Source organism: Musca domestica, unplaced genomic scaffold (assembly GCF_030504385.1).
Source record: "Musca domestica strain aabys unplaced genomic scaffold, Musca_domestica.polishedcontigs.V.1.1 7, whole genome shotgun sequence".
Taxonomy (NCBI): Eukaryota; Metazoa; Arthropoda; class Insecta; order Diptera; family Muscidae; genus Musca; species Musca domestica.
Genome location: NW_026712383.1, coordinates 18200989 through 18226701, shown reverse-complemented (window position 1 = coordinate 18226701; position 25713 = coordinate 18200989). Strand labels below are relative to the sequence as shown.

The 25713-nt window shown below is 34.4% G+C and overlaps 1 protein-coding gene across 1 annotated transcript in view; it reads left to right on the top strand.

Annotated features, from left to right (window-relative positions):
• The window catches only part of LOC101889035 (centaurin-gamma-1A), a 575535-nt gene that overhangs the window by 155699 nt on the left and 394123 nt on the right, over nt 1–25713 (top strand). The window lies entirely within an intron of this gene.

The following is a 25713-nucleotide window of genomic DNA, read 5'->3' as shown; positions in this document are numbered from 1 at the left end:
CTAAAATCGTCAAAATACCGAATATAGGGAGGTACTGATATATGGGGCCTATACGAAGACCTGAACCTACATAGACAATTTTCTGTCACAGACTGAAGTTCCCATTACGAACTCTAAATACGTAATTTGAAACAATTTTGGTGAATAATGATGCTAAAATCATCAAAATAGCGAATATAGGGAGGTACTGTTATATGGGGCTATACGAGGACGTGGGCCTGCACAGACAATTTCCTGTCACAGACTGTAGTTCCCATTACGAACTCTCAATACGTAATTTGAAACAATTCTGGTGAATAATTATGCTAAAATCATCAAAATACCGAATATAGGGAGGTACTGTTATATGGGGCTGTGCAGGTCCACGCACAGACAATTTTCTGTCATAGGCTGTAGTATTTATTACGAACTTCAAATACCAAATTTGAAACAATTCCGTTGAATAATGTCGCTAAAATCATCAAAATACCGAATATCGGGAGGTACCGTTATATGGGGGCTATATGAAAACGTGGCTCATTATCGAACTTAACCTGCCTACTGGAAAAATAAACATGTGTGCAAAATGTTAGCCTTCTATCTCAATTCGCTCGAAAGATAGCGTGATTACAACAGACAGACGGAGAGACAGACATCCCTAAATCGACTTAGATTTTTACGCTGATCAAGAATATACATATACTTTGTTGGGTCTGACATGAGTACTTCGAGGAGTTACAAACGGATTGGCAGAGTTAATATACCCTCCATAGTATGGTGGAGGGTATAAAAATTATTGCCTACATTTAGGCAGTTTGTTGGGTTATGAAAAAAATGTATTTGAAATTATGAAAGAGATACCAAGTCCTTCTTTTTCCTAGAAAGCTACATTGCCAACAGATGAAAGGAGATAGGAAAATATGAAGAATACCACAAAGATGGTAATAATGAGGCATACTTTTAGGTGTGTCGACATAACAATATAATTACAGGTGACGAAATCTCAACGGATTAATTATTAATAAGATGAAGTCAGAGCAATTTATTAAGAGCAAAAACACGCTTGTTTTTGTTTTAATTTTTTTTCCTCAAATTTTAAGGACTAAAAATTAGTTTGGGATTTGCAAAAATTTTACTTGGAAATAAAACTTTTAAGGAAAAACCAAACAATTGTCTCAACAATAGCCCAACGCTGAGAGTCGCACATTTCAAATGTGTTCAAATACTTTGAGAAAGAAATTTAAAACAAAAATAAAAGGAAAACAAAAAATTTTGCCTATATTTAGGCTGCATGGTATATAAAAATCCTTGAAATTATGAAAAACATACTTAGTCCTCCTTTTCCCAGGAAGCTACATTTCCAACGTATGAAAGGAGATCGGAAAATTTTAAGAACACCACAAAGAAGTTAATAATGACGCATACTTTTAGGCATGTCAACATTATGGTGTAATGTCAGCTGAATAAATCTCAAGGGATTAATTATTAATAAGATGAAGAACACGGACCAAAATCAAACTAGGCACACTTGAATTTTTTTTTTAATTTTTTCGAATCTAAAAAAAAATTGAAAGACCAAAACTTATTTCGAAAATTAGGATAATATTTTGCTTTAAGAAAACAAATCTAGAACGTCTATTCAAACACCTGTCTCTCGTCGGCCTAACACATATACAGCACTTTTTGCGAATGTTTAAATGCTTTAAGAAAAGTAAATAAAGTAAACAAATTTATTGCCTACATTTAGGCAGCCTATTGTGTGTATGACGGAAATACACTTTAAATTATGAAAAAAAATTCTTGGTCCTTCTTTTTCCAAAGAAGCGAATTTTCGAACGGATGAAAGGAGATATGAAAAATATAAAAAATATTAATAATAATGAGGCATACTTTGAGGTGTGTCGACATGAAAAGATAATGACAGCTGACGAAATCTCAAGGGATTTATTGTTAATCAGATGATGATAAAGCAATTTATTAAAATACAAGGACTGAAATGTTTCGTACTCAAAACCAAATAATACCCATTTGTTTTTTTTTTAATTTTTTCTCAAATTGTAATAAATTTTAAGGACCAAAAATTAGTTTGGGATTACTTTGAAATAAAATTCTTAAGAAAAAAGCAAACATCCCAACGTTGAGTGTTGCACATTTTAAATATTTTCAAGTACCTTGAGAAAGAAATTTAAAACAAAATTTAAAAGGAAAACAATAAAACATTGCCTACTTTAAGGCTGTACGTATTCATTCAAAAAGGTTCTTGAGATCCAGAAAACACGTGTTGTGTTTTATTTATTCTTTTATCTTTTTTGAGATAAGTTAGAATATCCGTGGGGAAATTCGAGATAAAAGCATTAAAAATATCAGCATCGAAATAACATCGTAAAGCATACTTTTAGGCAATAACAATATTAAAAGACCAATGACAGGTAAGAGTGTGATTGTTTTGGGAATTAATTATAATCACAAGAAAATTAACTTGTGTCAGCCTTTTTTACTGAGATTCAACAACAAGTTTAATGGAGGAAGTGAGGTCTTTTAAAAAGAGATAGAAAACTGTTTTAAGATTATTTCTTCAAGTATTTTTCAGTAAATAAAATATTTTTCCAAGGACTATCAATAAACGTGGATTTTTTTAATATTTTTCCAAAGACAACCAATGACATGGATATTTTTAGAAACATTTATCCAAAACCTAATTATAAATATCGATTTTTTCTTTAAGTATTTTCCCAAGAACTATCAGTAAACGCTGATTTTTTTAAATATTTTCCCAAGGTCTATTAGTAAACGCTGATTTTTTTAAAAATAATTTTCCAACGACTATCAATAAACGGGGATTTTTTAAAAATATTTTTCCAAGGACTATCAATAAACGTGGATTTATTTTTTTAATATTTTTCCAAAGACTACCAATGACATGGATACTTTTAGAAACATTTTTCCAAAACCTAATTATAAATGTCGATTTTTTCTTTAAATATTTTTCCAGGCACTATCAGTAAACGCTGATTTTTTTTAAATATTTTCCCAAGGACTATTAGTAAACGCTGATTTTTTTAAAAATAATTTTCCAACGACTATCAATAAACGTGGATTTTTTAAAAATATTTTTCCAATGACTATCAATAAACGTGGATATTTTTAAAAATATTTTTCAAGGACTATCAAAAAACCTGAATATTTTTAAAAATATTTTTTCTAGGACTATCAAAAATCGTGGATTTTTTAAAAATATTTTTCCAAGGACGATCCTAAAAACGTGGATATTTTTAAAAATATTTTTCCAAGGACTATCAAAAAACCTGAATATTTTTAAAAATATTTTTCCAAGGACTATCAAAAAACCTGAATATTTTTAAAAATATTTTTCAAGAACGATCCCAAAAACGTGGATATTTTTAAAAATATTTTTCCAAGGACTATCATTAAACGTGGATTTAAAAAAAATATTTTTCTGATAACTTTCAATAAACGTGTTTTTTTTAATATATTTCCAAGGACTATCATCAAACGTGGATATTTTTAAAAATATTTTTTCTCGGACGTGAACGTGAACTTTTTTAAAATATTTTTCCAACGACTATCAATAAACGTGGATTTTTTTAAAATATTTTTCCAAGAAATATCAATGAACGTGGATTTTTGAAAAGTGCTTTTCCAAGGACAACAAAAAAAAAAACGTGAATATATTTAAAAACATAATTCCAACGACTATCAATAAACGTGGATTTTTAAAAAGATTTTTCATATAGAATATTTCTACCATTTTATTTTTGCGAAAAAGTTAAGTTTTAAGGGAGATTTTGACTTGAACTGAAGTGATGGAAGTAATAACCATGAATACATAATTTTTTCCTGTTATGTGTAAACATTTGGAATGTAGTTTTCTTAAAGATTGTTATACCCAGATATATGGTTTATTCTGAGACTAATGGTGAAAATTAGTGTAGAATATTTCTTCTTTTAAACATTTTTGCCTAGAATGAAATTTTATGTTACTTTCAGGCATCAACTCGAAAAAAGTCGGATGAAAAATTGATTAATAAAATTAGGAAATATTTTCTAATTTATTTTTTTTTATGAAACATTTTTTTGATGGCCGATGGTCATTCTCCCCTCGTATTACTCGACCGTGGCATCACGCAAATATTTTGGCCGCAGTCCTTGGACATTCCAACAGGACTCAGCACCATCGCACTCATCACGCGCCACCCAAGAATGGTTTCAAAATGAGGTTCCTCGCTTCATTTCCAGATCGATGCCAATTAAAACGTTAAATGCTGCCCGAATGTTGCTCTGCAGTATTTTGGCCCGGCGAAGTGCTTGCTTGAGGTGATCGACACTTTGATATTTTTTAGCGCCAACCTTGCTTTCCAAAATAATCCAGACACAATAGTCCAACGGATTGGTATCCGGAGATTTTTGTGGCCATTGTGCGCTGGAAATGAAGCGAGAAACCTCATTTTGTAACCAGCCTTGGCTGGCGCGTGCTGAGTGCAATGGTGCTGAGTTCTGTTTGAATGCCCAAGGTCTGCGGCCAAAATGTTTGCGTGCCCAAGGCTTTAATATACCCTCCAGAATATTTTCGCGAAAATATTCGGCATTTATTCTGATGCCACGGTCAATTAATACGAGCAGAGAGCGACCATCGGCTGTTATGGCGGTCCACACCATTACCATGGCCGGCGCTTGAGTTCTGGTGACCAACCGAAGGTGCACATTTTCAGCTGACCTCTTTGGCAAGTAAACACGATCATTTTGTTTGTTTACAAACTGCTGGACAACGAATTTTTTCTCATCGGAGACGGAGCAAACCAAATTCGGCAGTTTACCACTTTCGACCAAGCGAAGCAACTCTTTAGCTCTTTTGAGTCTATGTCTGAGTCTTTCTGTTGCGGTGTAAGTTCTTGCACTTTTTGGAATTTCAATGGCTTTACCCCGAGCTCATTTTTCTATATTTGCCGAATGAAATATAGCGATATGTTCAGCTCACGAGCCATTTTTCGGCAACTGCGACACGGGTTTTGATCAAGTCGCTTCTTTACTTTTCGAACCAGTTCTGCTGTTGTTTCTGTTCGTCCGTCCACTTCCTTGACGTCGGGCTACGCTACCAGTATCACGGTAACGAGTGATGGTGCGAGACACAAAACATTTATTCACATTTAAATGCTGAAGTGCTCTAACGATAGCCACTTGTGGTTTTCCAGCCAAATATAAAAAAATCACACTATCCCGCTGGAAGTCCATCACGAATAACTTTTTTTTTTCTGGAAAATTCTCACCAAAATGCTTTTGTACGCTTGTAAACAATATAATGAGCTGTCACTGGAATAATTTTAATAACTGTCGGACAAGTTGCTTAAAAATGACAGCAGTCTGAAGTTTGGTGCAGTTTTTTCATCTCACCCTGTATATACCTAAAACATTAAGATTCCATTGAATCTTATCTGAAATTTTCCAAAGGTGTTCAGTGGGGTCGAATTTGCCCTCTCTATTTAGGTTAATTTGTGATGTAAGCTTTCAAAACGCCGATATATGGGTCTTCTATTTTTATACCCTCCATCTTGGAAAGGAGGGTATATTAACTTTGTCATTCCGTTTGTAACATCCTTAAATATTCGTCTTAGACCCCATAAAGTATATATATTCATAATCAGCATAAAATTCTAAGTCGATTCAACGAGGTCCGTCTGTCTGTCTGTTGAAATCACGATACAGCCCACATTATTTGACGTAGAGCGCCAAAATTTAGCAGAGCTATTTGCATTGTGCCTAGGATGGTTGGTATTGAAAATGAGATATATCGGTCCACGTTCTGGTTTAATCCCCATATAACGGTACCTCCCGATATTCGGTATTTTGATGATTTATGCCACATTTTTTCACGGATTTGTCTGGAAATTATTATTTGTAGGTCATAACGGGTCCCTGAGCGTGTGGCAAAACATTGCATGTATAGGTCCACGTTGTGGTATAGCCCCCATATAAAGGTACCTCCCGATATTCGGTATTTTAGTTTTTTTTTGCCACATTTTTTCACGGATTTGTCTGAAAATTGGTATTTGTTGGTCATAATAGGTTCTAGCTCCGGTGGCGAAACATTGCATGCATGGGTCCATGATTTGATATAGCCCCCATATAACGGTACATCCCGATATTCGGTATTTTTATGGTTTTTGCCACATTTTTTTCACTGATTTGTCTAAAAATGGGTATTTGTGGGTCATAATGGGTCCTAGTTCGTGTAGCGAAACATCGCAATTATAGGTCCACGTTTTGGTATAGCCCCCATATAACGGTACCTCCCGATATTCAGTAATTTAATGGTTTTTGCCACATTTCTTCTAATGTTTCTTTTACCCTAAGGTGGAGGGTATTAAAAGTTTGGCCCGGCCGAACTTAATGTTTTTTACTTGTTAGTTCTACTTTCATAATCTGCTGGATGTTCCCTGTAATTATTTTTTTTGTGTTGCAAACTGTTACTATTTCACAAAAAATCCAATTTTAATTTTTTTTTTTCAATTATATATATCACATTCTAATATTTTTTATTTTTTTCTTTCTAGGTACGTTTTTTCAGACATTAAAGATAATTTGAGCTCGTTTTGGTAAGTGAAGATTTGTGACTTAAAGATCTAAAGATGACAGCTCTCTAGCGCTTATGGAAGAGACTACATTTTATACAAATGACCCAATTATTGCAATTGTAGAGCAACTTGCATCACAACGATGGTGGCGGTGATGATAATGATGACGATGATGTTGACGATGACGATGAAGATGTTAATGATGAAAATCTTTGCAAAGATTAAGTTGACTTCATTTTCAGTATTTTTCTTTGCAAACTTATGTATGCATGCTGGTCGATGTCACAAATTTCCCCCATATATGGCAAGGAAAACGAGAGAGTGAAAAAAACGCATAAAATTACATAAAAAACTCAAACGTCATGTCTTATTTATTTTGCCATTGTGTAATGTAAATGTCATACATTTGGAGTACATACATGCATATACACACATGTATGTATGTATATATACATAACATTGTAAATTATATAAAAAATATGCAAAAAAAAAAATACCCCCATATACATAACAGTTAATAGTGCAATATTTAAGTCATTGTTGTTGTTAGTGTCGTTGTCGCTGCTGATGATTTTTCTTTATCGCATCTGACACATTCCCATCTTGGTCGTAATCATCAGTGCACCATCATCGCCATCAACCATCGTCGTCATCTGCATTTGCATCGGCAAGTACTTTGCCTCTCATAATCTGCAACATCAAGTTGTCAGAAGACGTGACAAGTCACTTGTATATGGTGTGTTGGTGCTTCTACTGGCAGACTGGGCCACAGGCCGGGTGCCTGATATCAATCTGCCATGCTGCCACTTTTAGTGGGCCATTAGCGGCCGGGGTAACAGAAGAAAAAAAAACACGAACTGTAACAAATATTTATAATAAATAATTATAAAAACTCTGCTCTACAACTACAAATTTAATGGTAAATTTTTGTAACGCTATGGCATCGCTGAGATGGTTCAGAAATTTCAAAGGCCATGGACGAATTCTAAAAGTCTTAATTTTTGTATAGGAGATCGATATGACATAAAATATTATTATTTACACTAGATTTCCGAATACTTATTTTATGTGTTGAAAATGACACCGGGTGAATCTCCTGAAGTTTCCAAAATCCATAACTTTTTGTGGATGACTTCTGAATCCAAAGGGGGTTTTGATATTTCTGCACCAAATGCAGAGGTTAATGACCTTTCAGCAAAACAGATTTCTATACCAAATTTTTTGTGGATCACTCTAAAACCTTAGTTTTCCAAAGGGATATGGAAATATATGCTTCACTAGCCCAGACATAAAGTGTTCATCGCCCAGAAAATTTGAGCCAGACGTAAGCCACAGACACTCCAAAAATTGTATGATGACTGACCCTCTTTAGAATGGACAAACCTCACCTTGAGAGAAAGACAGGGTATAGTTTGTGGTTGCAGGTAGCAGAAATTCAACACCGACCAGATTTTACTGAAATCTAATTAAAGTGCGATGATTATACTGAAGTGAAGATAAGGTTTTCCGCTGATGGCAGAAATTCAACCGGTATCAAAATTTTCTGAAGCCTAATCTGAACCAAATGGTGGAAGCCTCCATATCAAAACATTAAGACCAAGTGTGTAGGCAAAGATAGTGCGCTGGGCACTTTCGAAATTGACAAACTTGATACTAAGATTTCTGATCGAAGACCATCTGGGCACACCTAGAGGCCAAGAAAAGAAAGACATCCGAACTGAATGAGCATTTGGCAAGAGTAGAATCTTCTCTTACATATTTACTCGCACTCGAAAATATGTAAAACCTATTTGCCTAAAACCTCGATAGACGTAATAGAATGGAGTATACCCGAATCTTTCTTTTCTGCTCGCAGTAGTACTCCCGCTCGAAATTTAGCCGGTTCCGCTCTCTTCTCCAATTCGAGAAAGTATTTCGTAGCTGGGTATAGTGTACAAGAAATTTTGTAAAACTAGCTGCCATAACGTTTAGTATAATACGCACCTCACTTCTGACCACAGCCCTGAATTGGATAAAGATGTAAATTCTTCCCAAATAGAAGATCTTTTAAATGCGGCATGGAGATAGAAGGACACTTGCGTGTCATTTATATATATAAGCCATCTCACAGCCTTCCAAAGAAAGAAGACCCTCAAAGATTTCCTGTAGGTGGAAGTTCTCCCACAGATTTAACATAGATAGGACGAAACACTTTTTATAGATCGTGTATAACCCGGAGAATTCCACATGTGGGTATGTGGGCCCCCTATGAGTTTTGGGGGATTTCCCAGAAGTATACCCTCCACCATAGTTTGTAACACCTCGTTACATACATTTTAGACCCCATATTCTTGATCAACATACATCCCGATATTCGGTATTTTTATGATTTTAGCGACATTATTCACCGAATTTTTTTTCAAGTCTCGGATTTGTTTATTTTAATGGCTTATAACAAAAGTTGCCTATGCAGATCCACGTCGTCGTATACATATGGCTACATTCGGTATTTTTAAGATTTTAGCAGAATTTTAACGCATTTTATTCTTTTGAAAATTGCCAAATTCTTTTTAAATGGTGAAGGGTATTCAAAGTTCGGCCAGACCGAACTTACAACTTTTTTTACTTCTTTTTTGAAAAATAATTAGTTAGGACAACCTTTCTAGTCTCAATTTTTTGAGATACGTAAATTTATCAATTTTCTGAAAACCATTAAAATTGTAAGAGTCTATTATTCAACTAACCCCTTGTGCACCAACACAAATTACAAGAGGTTTGTTTCTTTCTACTACAAATTTACAATTTATTTTCACGGACATATTATTTTCTCTAGATTTCCCAACATTTATTTGGAATATAAATGTGGCCTCTTTGTGATCCTGAAATGTTCAATGGAAATACCTGATTTTTATTTGTGTATAACTCTCAAATCTTACTTTTCCGAAGGGATACTGAAATTTCTGCACCCAGGCCAGGCACCAAGAACATTTTAGTAAAACAGATTTCCATAGCACAAGTTTTCTATGGCCTTGGTACCAGCCTTAATGTCTCCATCGTCCACATTAGTTGATCCAGATGACAGCTTCAGAAGGTCAGAAGAGCTGAGAAAGTAAATACTTTCAAAAATTCTACACTGACTGACCCCCTTTGGACTGTACAAAACTCACCTTGAAAGGAAGATAAGAGATGGTTTGTGGCTCTGGAAATATGAAGGCATCAAAAGCCTTCACCTAAGCCAGATTTCTATGTCATAAGTCTTCTCTTTCCCTACTAGAAGTCATAAAGTCTCCATAGCCAGATAACCAGAGCCAATAAAAACGTATAGGTCAAAAGATATGTTCAAAAGAGCACGAAAAATAAGTTCTTCTAAATATTGTACACCGAACTCCTTTGGGATGGACAAATCTCACCCTGAGGGAAAGAAAAGGAATAATTTGTGAAATTCAACAACGAAGAGATTTTTTCAAACCCAATCAGAATTAAATAGTCGTCTCCTTGTTAAACCTCAAGGCAAACACATCAGGCAAAGAAAGTGCGATGGCCACTTTCGGAATTTACATAACTGATGCTGAGGTTTCTGATCGAAGCCAATTTTTTTCATTATTTCGAAAATCATGGTAATGTTGCGGATTTACGGATTTTGGAAGAGGAGAAGCACCATCAGCCCCGTATGTAATCAAGATGGCCCCTTTCGGAATTTACATAACTGATGCTGAGGTTTCTGATCGAAGCCAATTTTTTTTTTTCATTATTTCGAAAATCATGGTAATGTTGCGGATTTACGGATTTTGGAAGAGGAGAAGCACCATCAGCCCCGTATGTAATCAAGAAAAATTTTTGGGGCATAGAAAATCCGCACGCACAGATTGAGAAGCCGATGCCCCCAAAACGAGTCACTATTTTGTGCAGATTTTGGACCAGAGGTATAAAAGGTTACCATTTTTCTTCGAACACGAGCAAGGAGGGGACTTTACGTTTTCGGGCCATATTGAACAAATTTGTGTCCCCAAAAAATGAAGAGTAGGATATTTAAAAATATTTGATGTAAACAGGATGGAGCTACATGCCATGCATCCGAAGCTATACTTGATGTTTTGCACCCAGTTTTTGAAGATCGCATTCTCAGCCGCAGAGTTGATTTCGGTTGGCCGCTTCAGAGCAGCGATTTGATAACGTGTGACTATTATTTGAGGGGTACCGTCAAAGACAAGTGTTTCACCAACACGCCATAGACAATTGACGCTTTGAAAAAAATTAAAAGCTTGAAATCAAAAAAAAAAAAAAAAATAACTTCAGCGCTTTTAAACTTTTCTATAGCTCTAAAAATTACCCTTTATTAGATCTGTCACGGGAGCAACACATATGTGTGATAAATTGTTGATCCGCTAAAATAACCGACCTTCTGGTATATTTTCTCCGCTTTAACTTATTGACGACTTGACAAGAATAAAACCACTAGTTTCTTTTGTATCATTTAATTTCTCATTAAAAGGCCCTCTTAGTTTTCAAAAACCCAGCCCTACATTCCCAGTCACTCAAGCCCTTGCAATTTCATTTGGTGGCTAACATTCCTCTGTCATCCACTGTATGTAAAATACAACTGTGTTACTGAGCGGTTTTTGTTGTTGTTGTTATTTGTTATTGTTCATATTGTCGTTGTAATACACATTTTAATATGCAATTGTTCATTTTTATATGTCAGGTTTTGTTGTTGCCATTTTTTGTTGTGCTCAGTAGTAGTCGTAGTACTAATACTACGAGTAGTACATCATTCCGTTTTTTCGACGTCGTCGTCGTCGTCGCTGTTTTTGTTTGCATTCTTTTTGCTTTAATTACATGCATTTTTTGTTGCATTGTCGAGTTATAGTTCGTGCTCGTTTTTATTCTGTTTTTTGTGTTTTTGTATGTCATACAGGTACAATTTAAATATTCGAGCAAAAAAAGCAAAAAAAAAAAAAAAACAATGCAACTTTATATGCAAATAACTTGAAATAATTATGAAATAATTTATTCATAAGGGTAATCCATACATATTTATTGTTAATATGACTTTATCCCCGATGATTGGTTATTAATAATATTCATGTTAATTGGGGTTATGTTTAAATCGGTTTTTTTCCTTTTGAAGTAATTACAGGATATTGGAGTGAAGTTTAAAAACAATATTTTTTTAAAGCAAACAGTGTATTCTGTTAAGGAAACTAAAAAAATTCCGACAGGGGGAAAATATTATGAAAAATCTGCCAAGAATGGACATTTTGATAGGTTCGAATAAATGCAAGTGTTTCCTAAAGTTATCCTAAAATTGTTATCTAGAAATATGGAATAAGTATTCTCAAATAAACTTAACTTCAGAGAAATCGGACTTTCGATATTCTCATCCATTTGGAAAACAAATAATTTTTTACGTGGTTTTCGATCTTTATAAATGTTCAAAATACAGAAATATTGGGAGGTACTGTATTAAAGGGACTATACGCAAACGTGGACCTGGATCCCCATTTCCTTTCAAAGTAATTTATACCTACTGAGATGCTTACCTTCCAGATAATTCCATTGAAAATTCTAATTACACTCTGTAAAATACTGAATATCGGAGGACACTCCCATGTTGTGGGAGTACACGAAAAAGTAGGCATACATAGAGATTTTTCATCATAAAGGGTGTTTTTTTTAAGCCCGATAGAACTTGAAATTGTAAAAAATAACACAAAAAATTATATTTTAATCAATTTTTTTTTATTTGAAAGATCAATACGTGACATTAACATTTGAAAATGATTTCGGGCATATGGGCACCGCGGCTGTTATTGACGAAGTGCATTCTGGACGTCCAACTTTTGGCCACTTTTTCGAGCACTGCTGGCCATATGTCACGAAGGCGTCAATTATTGCTGGTTTATCAGTATAAACCAGTGACTTCATGTATCACCACATGAAATAATCGAGAGGTGTCAAATAGCACGACCTTGGAGGCCAATTGACAGGTCCACTTCTCGAAATCAAGTTATCGCCAAATTTTGATTTCAATAAGTCGATGGTTGCGTTCGCCGTATAGCACGTAGCTTCATAGATATTCAAAATGTGTTTCATGGATATTCAAAATGTTGACTCTTTGTGGGAGAGGTGCCAGAAGGAGTGGACCGATATATTCCATCTTCACACCAGACCTTGGGTTGGTAGAAATAATGAGATGTGTGAAATATGAAGAGAACCGTATGCTTATTTCGGATTTTATAGTCGTTTTGGTTATTTAACACATTGGCCCTTTGTGGGGGAGGTACCAGAAGGAGTGGTCTGATCTCTACCATTTTTATAACAGATCTTGTGTAAATATTGAGATGTGTCTTGCGTTGATGGAAATATTGAGATGTGTCAAGTCTGAATAAAATCAAATATTAATTTCGTGTTTTATGAGTTTCATGGATATTCAAAACTTGGACCCTTTGTGGGGAGGTATTCAAAATGTTGACCTATCAAAATTTCCATTCTTGGCAGATTTTTCATAATCTATATTATCTCCCTGTCGGAATTTCTTTAGTTTTCTCAATAGAATAAACTGTTTGCTTGATATATCCGATCTTCAAAGCATATCCTGTGTTAGTAGAAATAATATCATGTGTGAAATTTAAAGAGAACCGGATACTTATTTCTGATTTTATGATCGTTTATGTTATTTGAAACTTTGACCCTTTGTGGGGGAGGTACCATAAGAAATGATTCGAAATATTGAGATGTGCTAAGTCTGACTGGAATCGGATATTAATTTCACGTTTTATGTGCTTCATGGATATTTAAAATCCTTTGTGGGGGAGATACCAGAAGGAGTGGACCGATTTATTCCATCTTTACAGCAGATCTTGGGTTAGTAAAAATATTGTGATCTGTGTAATTTGGAGGCAATCGGATTCTTTCATCACATTTTGTAAAAGTTTTAAATATTCAAAATTTTGAGTCTTTGTGGGGGAGGTATTTGATGGTGTGCACCTGACCTAGCTCTGATATTAGGATTTGCAAAGTTGGAGCAAAATCGGATTATCCTTTCTCTTTCCGTGCAGTAAAATATTTTTGTTGTTTTTTTTTTTTTTTTTTTTTGCAAATTTCGAACTTTTGTGGGGGTAGGTACCAGAAGGGGTGGACCGATATTGCCCATCACCGAAATCGATATAAGATTGAAAACAATATTACGATGTTCTGAGTTTGGACCAAATCGTGTGTACCAGCCAGCCAGACGGAGGAACGGATGGAAATCGTTAGATGGACTCCAAATGTCCAGAGACACCTAGGGTCTAAAACCGTTTTTCCATGAGACACGTTTTAGCCGTATCAAATGATATATGCCCTCTCTAGTCATTTGGCTGAGGGTACAAAAAATATGAGACTTATGAGACAGTGACAAAACTGAAGAGATGTAGGCTGTTATGTTCTGAGGGGTCAAATGTTTTATACACCCTACCATTAAGAAATGAAATCCTTACGGGAACGTACACCCATATACACAATATTCTGTTATAGGAATTGGTGCCGAGTTCGAGTTTAAAGTGAAACTAGCTCGAATTCAAGCGGTAGTACTCCTGCAAAAGAAAATTAGAAATTAATCTAGTATGCTCTATTTTTCAATGCCACTCGAATAAGAGCGAATAGACTTTTCTCATTTTAAAGTGAGAGTGAAAAACTCTCGAAATCGAGCAGGCTGTACTCCGTCAAGGTTTTGTCATACTGTTGTTTTATTTCTAAGTATTGATATTTTCGCAATCATCAGATGCAAACCGAATATGTTGAAGGACATTTACGCCGATCTGTACCTCTGATGGCTGTACTGAAACGAAAAATATAACCTAATGAGGAAGCTAAAAATTGTTCAAGGATATAGGCGTTTGCTTTGCAAATTATACATATAAGCATTCTTAAGAAATTAATAAAATATTAAAAAAAAATTTTTTTTCTTGTATGTAGTAATATGTTATAAGTGAGGAAATTATAAAGGACCCACTGTGCGAAGAACGGGTAAATTTTTGCCAAATCAACTTATCTATGTTTCTATGTATCAACGACCTTTTGCAGATATTTGATAGACAATATTGTACAAACATTCTATACTCCTTTTCTAAATATAAGTTATTTGACAGATCTGGGAGACCCTTTTCAGGTCGTCTATGGACAGAATAGCTTATTCAGGTCTTTTTTAGATAGACAACATTTTACAGTTCTTCTATAGATACGAAATATTTTACACAGTTTTCCGATTCAGTCTTAACTTTCCTTTAATATTTGCCGAATGGTATGTTGCGATATGTTCAGCTCACGAGCCATTTTTCGAGTGCGGGTTTCGATCAAGTCGCTTCTTTACTTTTCGAACCATTTAAGCTGATGTTGCTGTTTTCTTCCGTCCACTTCATTAACGTCGAGCTACGCTACCAGTATCACGGTAACGAGTAATGGTACGAGACACAAAAGATTTATTCACATTTAAATGCTGGAGAGCTCTAACGATAGCCTCTTGTGGTTTTCAAGCCAAATGCCATCACAAATAACTTTTTTTCTGGAATGTTCTCACCAAAATGCTTTTGTACGTTTTTAAACAATATAATGAGCCGTCACCGAAACAATTTTAACAGCTGCACCGAATATTCCATGAATATAAGTCCCTTTAAATGTCCTCTAGACATCTGAAAAGGCCTAGAGATAGATGGACAATATAAACATGGATTAATATATTTTTAAGGACAAACTGTGATTTTTAGGGATTATTTTTATCAAGGACCAACAGGCAATTCATTGTAGATTTTTGATGACTCAAGGACTCTTAGTGTTTAATTTGAGAATTTTTTAAAAAATATATTTCGAGGACTACCATGGTCACCATCGTCGATTTAAAAAAAATATATATTTCGAGAACTCCTCATTATTAATGAGTGTTTTTTGAACCATATTTTTCGAAGGCAAAGAGTTCTGATTTATTAATACTTTTTTATGGACGAACTTAGCAAACTATATAGAATTTTAAAAAAATTGTATTACATGACAATTTATTTCCAAAAAAATGGCTTTATTTTTATCTCCAAATGGGGTCTTCTGCTTCTACCTTTCCTTTCCTTTACTTTTTTTTTTGAAAATATTCAGAAGCTATGTCATTTAATGTTCTTTTCAGTTGCATAATTTGAAGGGGTCTTCAAGAGACGTTTGGGAGACTATTATTTATGGAGATAACTTGAAAGTTTATCTATCTGCATAGGGTTTTAATAAATAGAGTCAGTCGACAAAATAAAATAACAAAATACTACCCAACCTTACGGTCATTACATCGAGCATTACTATCCCTTTCTTCATTTTTTCACTTCATTTGGCTATTGCTGCTTATCTCCACTTTGCCATAATTTAGCATAATTGTTGCTATGAGTTCATGTAATTATGTCTAATTACAATTTAATTACTTTACATTTAACTTTTAATTTGGAAAATAAAAGAGATTGTAGGCTGATGGTGACTGATAAAACTGTCTCGACAATTTTCACAACATGAGGGGCATATCAGCATTTTCTGGCCTACGGCGAATAGGCATTGAGAAACAAAAAAGAACTAAATCATTTTTTGTTAAATTTTCTCAAAGTAATTAGTTACATGAAAATTATGAACTTTTCATAGGCCTCCCACACCAACAGCTTGATTTGGGGGATCATGTTTGGAATGTTTATATAAATAGTTTCGTTTTTGGTAAGCAAACGAAAAAAATGGTCAGATTTGTTTTCATAAATCTTGCGTTTACTAGATTTGCTATTTTTAATAAAAATGTATGGAGGGTATATTTAGCTTGTCATTCCCTTTGTAACATCTCGAAATATACATTTTCATTTGATCGGCATAAAATTCTATGTCGATTTAGCGATGTCCGTCCGTCTGTGGAAATCACTCTAGCTTCTGAACGAAATGAAGTAGATTGATAAAATTTTACTCAAATGTATATTATGTCTGCAGGACTTTTGATATTGAAAATGGGCCATGTAGGCCTACGTTTTGGTATAGCCCCCATTTAACGGTACCTCCCGCTATTCGGTATTTTGATTATTTTGGTGACATTATTCAGCCGAATTGTTTCAAATTTGGTATTTGAAGTTCGTAATGGATACAGCAGCCTATGACAAAAAATTGTCTGAGCAGGTTCACGTCTTCGTATAGCCCCCATATAACGGTATCTCCCTATTTTCGGTATTTTGATGATTTTTGTGAAATTATTCATCGGAATTGTTTCAAATTTGGCATTTGAAGTTCGAAATGGATACTACAGCCTGAGACAGAAAATTGTCTTTGCAAGTCCACGTCTTCGTATAGCCCCCTTATAACTGTACCTCCCTATATTCGGTATTTTGATGATTTTAGCGACATTATTCACCGGAATTGTTTCAAATTTGGTATTTGAAGTTCGCAATGAATACTTCATCCTAATACAGAAAATTGTCTGCGCAGGTCCACGTCTTCATATAGCCCCCCTATAACGGTACCTTCCTATTTTCGGTATTGTGGTGATTTTGACGACATTATTCAGCGGAATTGTTTCAAATTTGGTATTTGAAATTCGTAAGGGATATTACAGCCTAAGACAGAAAATTGTCTGTGCAGGTCCACCCCTTCGTATAGCCCCCATATAACGTTACCTCCCGATATTCGGTATTTTGATGATTTTTGCGACATTATTTACAGGAATTGTTTTAAATTTGGTATTTGATGTTCGTAATGGATGCTACAGCCTATGACAGAAAATTGTCTGGGCAGGTCCACGTCTGATTTTAGCTACATTATTCACCGTTTTTTTTTTATTTTTCGCATTTGAATATTGTAATGGCTTATGACAAAAGTTTGCCTACGTTTATACCCTAATATGGCTCGGCCGAACTTACAACTTTTTTACTTGTTATATTTTTAAGTAGAAAGCAAAAAAATATATAATAACCAGTAAAGAAAGTCTTATAGTCGGGCAGGGCCGACTGTAGGATACCCTACACCACTTTACATATTTAGTAAGGAAAAATAAAAGTTTTCTGGGTAATTTGTGAGAATTAAATCATACCAACTATAATTATAGTTAGTTAAAGTTAAAGTCCAAAGGACTAAATTTGCCGGGCATTTGTGTCTTTTCAATTCGGGCTTGTATTACCCATTTGGAGCACAATTAACTTAGAATTAATAAAGATATATATGGGAGCTATATCCAAATCTAAAACGATCTTGATAAAATTTGGCAAAGATATTTCTGAGCTGTATTTCATATATTTCCCTGAATATCGTTGTTACGGAGTGCATATTACGGCTCTGGAGAACAAATATAACAAATCGGGTAAACAATATATGTGGGAGCTATAGCTATATCTGAACCGATCTTCACCAAATTTGACATACTAGCTTCTAGACTCAATTCGGTCGCAAGTGCCAAATTTCATCCAATTTGGGCAAGTATTAGACGTTTGGTGCACAATAAAATGTAAATCGGACGAAGTTATGTATGGGAGATATATCCAAATCCGAACCGATCTCGATAAAATTTTAGCAAAGGCATTTCTGAGCTGTATTTAATGTAATTCCCCAAAAATCATCGTTACAGCGTGCATATTACGGCTGCGGAGGATCAACATAACAAATCGGATGAACATAATATATGGAAGCTATAACTATATCTGATCCTATTTCGATCAAATTTGGCATACTTATTTTCACTCCTAATTTGGGTGTATATGCAAAATTCCATACTATTCGGGCTGACATTAGTTTAGTGATAGTTTGGTGCACAAGAAAAGGCAAATCGGACGAAGATATAAATGGGAGCTATATCCAAATTTTGACCGATTATCTCCAATTTCAATAGGGTTCATCCTTGCATCAAACAAATGATTTTAGCAATAAATGCGATCTGTACTTTGTATACAAAAATACATGGACAGACGGACGGACGGACAGATACACATAAATCGACCCAGAATGTGATTCTATGCAGATCATCAAAATGAACTATGGGTCTATCTCGTTTCCTTTTGCCTGTTACAAAAAAAAAAATGCACTAAGACATACTACCCCGCCCACCTTGTGGTGTAGGGTATAAAAAGAAAATAGTGGGTCATGCTGCTAAATATTTGGGACCCATCGTCTTCGCTTAAGTTGGTGTAACATAGGTTTGATAAACTCCTTTGATCCATTTTCGGATTTTGCCTCATATTGCTCTTTTCTCCCTTTATATTTCCTACCCTCCCCCTACAGTTGCTCTTGTAGTGTGTTATTACTACCCACAAAAATCGAATTCAATTGTTTTTTTTTTCATCTACTTGTTTTACTAATTTAATTAAACACAACATTATTTACATATTTCATAAATTAAAACAAAAGATAATTGAAAACAAAACACGTGGAAACTAAACAAAAACAAATCTACATTTAAATGGAATTTTAATTGATTTAATTGCCGATTACATTACATAAGTTAAAAACCTACATTCCGTACGATGTACAGCTACAGGTGGAGATAGTTGGGTTGTTTGTACTTTTTGTGGTATATGACCCATATTTTGAATTTTTAAATTAACACGTAAAAAAAGGAAGCTAAGTTCGGCCGGGACGAACTTTTAATACCCTCCACCATTTCGAAGAAAATTAAAAAATTGCAAAAAAAATCCGAAAACTACCACTTAAATGAAGACCGTTATATGGGGACTATACGAAGACGTGGACTTGTATACGAAATTTTTTGTCATAGGCTGTAGTGCCCATTACGAACTTCAAATACGAAATTTGTTACAATTACGGTGAATAATGTCACAAAAATCATGAAAATACGGAGTATCGGAAGGTACCAAAGATGTGGACCTGCACGGACAATTTTCTGTTCTAGGTTGTAGTACCCATTTGGATCTTCCAGTACGAAATTTGAAATGATTCCAGTAAAAAATGTTGCTGAAATCATCAAAATACCGAATAATTGGAGGTACCGTTATATGGGGGCTATACGGGGACTTGGACCTGCATGCAAGATTTTTGTCATAAGCTATAGTACCCATTACGAACTTCAAGTACGAAATTTGAAATGATTCCGGTGAATAATGTTGCTAAAATCATCAAAATACCGAATATCGAGATGTATCGTTATAGGGGGGCTGACATGGCCCATTTACGAACTTAACCTGCCTACTGGTAAACCATGCATGTATACAAAATTTTAGCCTTCTATCTCAATTCATTCGAAAGATAGCGTGATTAAAACAGACAGACCGACTTAGAATTTTACGCTGATGCAGAATACTTTGTAGGGTATATTATGAATATTTCGAGGAGTTACAAACGAAATGACAAAGTTAATATATAGAATGGTGAAGGGTATACAAATATACAGGGTGAGATGGAAAAACTGGAACCAACTTCAGACTGCTGTCATTTCTAAGCCACTCGTCTGACAGCTGTTAAAATTATTCCAGTGACAGCTCATTATATTGTTTACAAGCGTACAAAAGCATTTTGGTGAGAATTTTCCAGAAAAAAAGTTATTCGTGATGGAATTCAAGCGTGATACTGTGATTTCTTTATATTTGGCTGGAAAACCACAAGTAGCTATCGTTAGAGCACTCCAGCATTTAAATATGAATTAATCTTTTGTGTCTCGTACCATCGCTCGTTACAGTGATACTTGTAGCGTAGCCCCACGTCAAGGAAGTGGGCGGAAGAAAACAGCTACATCTGCAGAAATGCTGCGAAAAGTAAAGAAGCGACTTGATCGAAACCTGCGTAGCAGTGGCAGAAAAATTGCTCGTGAGCTGAACACATCGCAATATTCCATTCGGCAAATATTGAATAATGAGCTCGGGGAAAACCCATTAAAATTCCAAAAAGTGCAAGAACTTACACCGCAAGAAAAAGAAAATAGACTCAAAAGACCAAAAGAGTTGCTTCGCTTGGCCGAAAGTGGAGAACTGGCGAATTTGATTTTCTCCGATGAGAAAACATTCGTTGTTCAGCAGTTTGTAAACAAACAAAATGATCGTGTTTACTTGCCAAAGAGGTCAGCTGAAAATATGCACCTTCGGTTGGCCACCAGAACTCAAGCGCCGGCGATGGTGTGGGCCGCCATAAAAGCCGATAGTCGCACTCCTCTCGTATTAATCGACCGTGGCATCAGAATAAATGCCGAGTATTATCGCGAAAACATTCTGCAGGGTGTATTAAAGCCTTGGGCACGCAAACATTTTGGCCGCAGACCTTGGACATTCCAACAGGACTCAGCGCCATTGCACTTAGCACGCGCCACCCAAATCACCAAAATCTCCGGATACCAATCCGTTGGACTACTGTGTCTGAAGTATTTTGGAAAGCAAGGTTGGCACTAAAAAATACCAAAGTGTCGATCATCTCAAGCAAGCGCTTCGTCAGGAATGGGCCAAAATACCGTAGAGCAACATTCGGGCAGCTTATGTCGGTTTCATTGGCCGTTTGAAGGTCATAATTCGTGCCAAAGGTGACCAATTCGAACAAATCTACACTTATTCTAATATTTGATGCTGTTTCCCACATTTTTTGCTTTCTTTCATTAAAATTTAAAAAAACAACCAAGTAAAAAAGTTGTAAGTTCGACCGGGCCAAACCTTGATACCCTCCACCATTTGGTACAAATTTGCCAATTTTCAGAAAAATAAAATCCGTTAAAAATTCTGTTTCAATCTTAAAAATACCGAAAGGAGCCGTATATTAGGGTATTAAGGACAACGTGGACCTGCATAGGCAACTTTATAATCATAAGCTATTACAATATTCAAATGCGAAACTTGAAAAAGATCTTTTTATAATGTAGCTAAAATCATCAAAATACCGAATATAGGGAGATACCATGGGGGTTATAGAACGTGGACTTGCACAGAAATTTTTTTGTCATAGGCTGTGGTATCCATTACGAACTGCAAATCCCAAATTTGCAATAGTTCCGGTAAATAATGTCGCTAAAATAATCAAAATACCCAATATCGGGAGGTACCGTGGGCTATACGAAGACGCATTTTCACATTTCCACATGACCCATTTTCTGCCTTATGCTGTAGTATCCATTACGAACTTTAAATACTACATTTTAACCAATTCTGGTAAATAATGTCGCTTAAATCATCACAATACTGAATATCGGGAGGTACCATTTTATGGGGACTATACGAAGACGTGGACCTACATGGCCCATTTGCAATACCAAAAGTCCTGCAGACATAATACATATTTGAGTACATTTTTATCAACTTGTCCTGCAGACATAATACACATTTGAGTACATTTTTATCAACTTACTTCATTTCGTTTGGAAGCTAGATCTGTGGATGGACAGACGGACGGACATTGCTAAGTCGACATAAAATTTTATGCTGATCAAGAATATATATACTTTGTGGGGTCTAAAATGTGTATTTTGAGGTGTTACAAACAGAATGCCAAACTTAATATACCCTCCATGCTATGGTGGAGGGTAAAAAATGTAAAAATTATGGCGTTTGACTTTGTTGCCGTTTTTTTATCTCACCCTGTATGTACTCCCCCACAAAAGGTCAACATTTTGAAAAATGATAACTCTAATGATAACACATCCTAATAGTTTTGAAAATCTTAACATTAGCATTAATATGAATTGTATGCTCTTCACTCTTTCTGGTACCTCCCCCACAAAATTTTAAATTTTCAAAAAATTGTGTAAAAAGAATCGCGTATCTGAAAAATTTCAAACTTGGGTAGGATGGAACATGGAACATATTTGCCCACTGCTTCTCGTACGGAAACTCTAAAAAATGGGTATTGAGTGTCCAATTTTCTTCATGATTCTTTAGATACCATCAGATCTTCAGGAACATGTTCGGGTCCACACCTTCTGCTATCGCTGCCACAAAATATCAAAATTTTGTTGAAATCATAACCCTAGAAAATGCGAAATTCTAATACCATTGACAGGCCTTCTTTACACAGAACCCGCTTTTCAGATAATCTACAAACAAAAGCCCTTCGATAGGTTTCCTACATACTGAAAAGTTCTTCTATAGATTGAAAATGGATCCCATTTTGGATATTCTTTTAGAAAATGACCTTCGACACACCTTCCTTAGGCAGAAGATAATTCCTATATTTTAATTTTTTCCTAGCCGAGTGACTAGCATTATACCCCCCTTTTTACACTAATTGGTTCAGCAAACCAAAGGTTTTGTTCATTTTCAGTCAAGAGCACAGGGTAAAAAAAAACGACAACACCAATTCAGTACATAACCGAAAAAAGTAGAACACACTGGCGCTGCCTGTCATTTGTGTGGAGGTTGATGATTGTTTTCTCTGATTTTTTTGTTGTTTTGTATTTTTGCCATATCTTATTCATGTAAAGCTTAGAACAGAGAGAGAGACATAAAAAAGGTCATTGTTCTCATTGTTGTGCACTCGCTGCTATTGTTCAATCTGAACAAAATGATGGGGAAACTGAATAGAATAGTAGAATCAATAAATTAAGACATTGCAGCTACAATGCAGCAGTATTCGGGATTATTTAGAGATTTTTTTTTGTAAGTACTAAATTTTGCTATTTTCCTTCCCTTCATTGCTGTAACTGTGACAAAATATGAAGAGATAAAATATCATAGAAAAAAATATCTGAATTTCCCTCTGACAAATATGACCCCATTTCTGATATATGACCTCATCTATTTGTGCAGCGTCTTCTTTGTCCACATATTTTTTATTTTTTTTTTCTTCTTCTCCTCCTCCTCATCTGGATTCCATCGTACTTATCTCCAACATCATGTAGCTGTGTCGTGTTATTGTCATCATTGTTATAATCATTACCATTGGTTCATATTTCTCAGCGCTCCATGGCGCTATGTCCCACATTAATCATTTTGAAAGCATTTTTGCCATGTTTCACTTCTGTCATTTTCTTTGTAATAAAATTAGTTTATTGCTATGATTTTGACATTCACGGAAAGATTTCACATGGGAATGCCACAAATGAAATTTGATGTTGAAGCAATTTTCATCAGTACTTGGTCCATTGTAGAAGGTTAGATTTAAGCGAGAAATTTTACAGAAATTCTTATATGATTTGATTGGTCGTAGAGCAACACCGTTCTATTGGAGGAAAAATGTTGAAGTTAATTTCTTAAATCTATCAATCTGGTTTATTCTGAGATTTATAGTGAAATTTTGTGTAGAATATATTCTCTTTTGACTCTTTTCATCTAAAACGAAAATTTAGGTTACTTAGGTTATGTTTCGAAAATTAGGTTATTTTCGCATTTTTTTGACAAAATTAATAGAAATATTTTCTTTTTTTTTTAAGGTACATATTGTGAATATACATTTTTTTGTTCAGAGACTCACATTGAAATTTGATCTAGAATATTTTATCCTTTGACACTTCTTTCAAAAAATAAATTATTAAGGGAGATTTGGACGTAGAATGGAAACGTATTAAATTTTACTGCTAATTTAATAACGTAATATACAAATTTCGAATCTAGTCTTCTTGCAAATTATTAAACCTGGACCATTGGTTTACTCTGAAATTCTTGGTGAAATTTTGTGTAGAATATATCTTCGTTTGACTCTTTCCGCCTAAAATTAAGTTTTATGTTAATTTCAGGCATCAAATTGAAAAAAGATCGATGGAAAATTGATCAAAAATTAGAAAATATTTTTGAATTTTTGGCAAAAATTGAGGTAAATATTAACTTCATATTTTGTAGGGTGCATAGTAAGAATACAAATTTCACTTGCTCGGAGACTCACCTTGAAATGTAATCTAGAATATTTTTTTCTTTAACGATTCCCTCAAAAAATGAAGTATTAAGCGCGATTTGGACGTTGAATGAAAACGTCTTAAACTAGCAGTAAAAAACGTATATAAGTGACATATTTGAAAAAAATTATTATACCTAAAATACAAACTTCGTTTGTTAAGAGACTCAAATTGAAATTTGATCTAGAATATTTCCTTCTTCGACACATCCCTTAAAGGTATTATGGGAAATTTGGACGTCAAATGGAAACATCTGAAATTAGCTATGTTTTTTACACATAAACATAATTATTTTCTCTTGTAATATTTTAATTTCGAATGTAGTTTTCATGAAAATTATTATACCTAGACAACTGGTTTATTTTGAAATACATTGTGAAATTTTGTGTAGAATATTTCTTCTTTTGACACTTTTGGTCTAAGATGAAATTTTATATTTATTTCATGCATCAGTTCGAAAAAAGATCGAGTAAAAATTGATCAAAAAATTTGGAAGTATTTTCGCTTTTTTAATTTTTTCCTAATAATTTTCCTATTAAGAATTAAAATTTCTCTTGTTCCGATCCTAACTTTGAAATCTGTTGTAGAATATTTCTTTCTTTGACGCTTTCCTCAGAAAATAAAGTTTTAAGGGAGATTTGTACGTAGAACGAAAACGTCTTAAATTAGCAGTGAAAAAAGCAAACACCTAATTTTCACATTAAGTACATAAGTTTTGAATAATATTTTCTAAAAAAAAATATTATATCTAGAAATCTGGTTTATTCTGAGATTCATAGTGAAATTTTGTGTAGAATATATCTTCTTCTGATACTTTCGTTCTAAAACGAAAATTTAAGTTACTTTCATGCATCAGCTCGAAAAACGGCCGAGGAAATTTTGATCACAAATTTAGGAAATATTTTCGCCATTTTTAATTTTTTTTTTTAATATTTTTATCGTACCTATTAAGTATTCAAATTTCGCTTGTTCCGAGACTCATATTGAAATGTAATATAGAATATTTCTTGCTTTGATACTCCCCTCAAAAAATAAAGTTTTAAGGTAGATTTAAACGTAGAATGAATACATCTTAAATTAGCAGTGAAAAAAGGAAACACCTAATTTTCACATTAAGTACTTAAGTTTTGAATGACATTTTCAAAAAAAAAAACTATTATATCTAGAAATCTGGTTTATTCTGAGATTCATAGTGAAATTTTGTGTAGAATATATCTTCTTCTGATACTTTCGTTCTAAAACGAAAATTTAAGTTACTTTCATGCATCAGCTCGAAAAAAGGCCGAGGAAATTTTGATCACAAATTTAGGAAATATTGTCGCATTTTTTGATAATATTTTCTTTATATTTTTTATGGTTCATGTTAGGAATACCTGTTCCTTT